The sequence below is a fragment of the Pristiophorus japonicus genome, unplaced genomic scaffold (assembly GCF_044704955.1).
Source record: "Pristiophorus japonicus isolate sPriJap1 unplaced genomic scaffold, sPriJap1.hap1 HAP1_SCAFFOLD_79, whole genome shotgun sequence".
Lineage (NCBI taxonomy): Eukaryota > Metazoa > Chordata > Chondrichthyes > Pristiophoridae > Pristiophorus > Pristiophorus japonicus.
Genome location: NW_027254707.1, coordinates 384,691 through 386,356, shown reverse-complemented (window position 1 = coordinate 386,356; position 1,666 = coordinate 384,691). Strand labels below are relative to the sequence as shown.

The 1,666-nt window shown below is 47.7% G+C and overlaps 1 non-coding gene across 1 annotated transcript; it reads right to left on the bottom strand.

Moving 5' to 3' along the window:
* Positions 1–200: 200 nt before the first annotated feature.
* Positions 201–273, bottom strand: trnak-cuu (transfer RNA lysine (anticodon CUU)). Its single transcript has one exon. It is a non-coding gene; the product is annotated as a tRNA-Lys (tRNA).
* Between the last annotated feature and the right edge of the window lie 1,393 nt (positions 274–1,666).

The following is a 1,666-nucleotide window of genomic DNA, read 5'->3' as shown; positions in this document are numbered from 1 at the left end:
ATTGGCACATTTCATAGAGTGGCTGGGAGCACAACATTGCAAAGGGACATGGATTGAGTCAGCAAAACTAGAGGCATCTGATTCAGGAGATTCGCGGGGCGTGGAAATTTCGGAGTTTAATGACTTTGAAAGGAACATTTTTGTTTTGTGCCGTTTCGGTCAGAGGTTTTCCATGAAAGCAACATGAAATGAAAATAAATCGCCCAACGTGGGGCTCGAACCCACGACCCTGAGATTAAGAGTCTCATGCTCTTCCGACAGAGCTAGCCAGGCTTCTGACCCACGCACGTTTTTATCACTCATTGCAGCCAGGCGCCTGTTGGCTCTGCCCCAGATGTTAAAACTTGCTGTTGAAGAACTGACAGGGTCTTCTTCAATGGTGGACCAGGCTCGAGGGGCCGAATGGCAAACTCCGGGCCCTAATCCGTATGTGTTTTTGTTTACGTCTTTATGCGGAGCTCCTTCAGGGTGAACGAGCCAAAGGAGGACAGCGGAAAAGTTACAAGGACACCCTCAGCAGCCTCCCTGGTAAAGTGCAACATCACCACTGACACCTGGGAGACCCTTTCCACAGACAGCCCGAGTTGGAGAAACTCCATCCGGGAGGGTGTTGAGCTCTTTGAGGCTCGATGCAACGATAATGAAGAGACCAAGCGCAGCCAGCGGAAGGAGCACACGGCAAACCAGTCCCAACGACCCCTTCCCTCGACGTATGTCTGTCCCACCTGTAACAGGATCTGTGGCTCTCATATCGGACTGTTCAGTGGTCAAAGGACTCACTTTGGGAGTGGAAGCAAGTCCTCCTCGATCCCGAGGGACTGCCTCTGATGGTGTCGATGATTTGCGTGTGAGGCGAACGTGTTAACCGCTACACTGAGGAAACATCTCCACTTTCAGCACCAGATTACCAGAATAAAACCCAATGTGATCGGGAGAAAATTTCCTCATATGCTCAGACCAAAATATATCATATGACAATAGAATTTTATGAATTAATAAATGATGTTTAAATCAATGCTTCTATTTTTTTTACACAGTAGATGCACAAAGATGTGTAAAAGAGATGAACTATTTTTTTTATAAGTTTTTGAATTAAAAGTACAATTTCCCTGACCGGGAATCGAACCCGGGTCGCAGCCGTGAGAAACCAGCTCCGTAACACAGGACTCTGTGGTCTACGGGCTGTTCCCAGGGACACACACCGAGACAGACATCACCTGTTGCTGGAGGGCCATCAACTCAGTCAAAGATGCTCTTTGGTCTTGCCGAAACTTGCTGGTCTTCCAGAGCAAGGAGATGTCCATCTCTGCGTGTTGCAGACTGGCGCAATCCAATATCCAGGATTACGTGCTGAGGGACGCACTTAAAAGTGGTGCAGTTGCCGCAAAGACAGGGTGGGGAAGGGCCACAGTTAAAGTCCTTCTGACACGGTAAACCCCGGGGCAGGAATCAATATAAAACTCCCTTCGGGCCGTACTTGTAACTTCGTTATTGTGTACATGGAGCACCATGATCTGTAAACACATCTGTAGTGCCATGTACAATGTAAGGTCTGTTTCGTGATGCACGTTGAAAAAAAGTGTAAATGTACCGTTACCCATTCCATGTACTGTACAGTGACACGTGTGATGTAATTTGTTGAATGTACTACAAGGTATCCCGTATT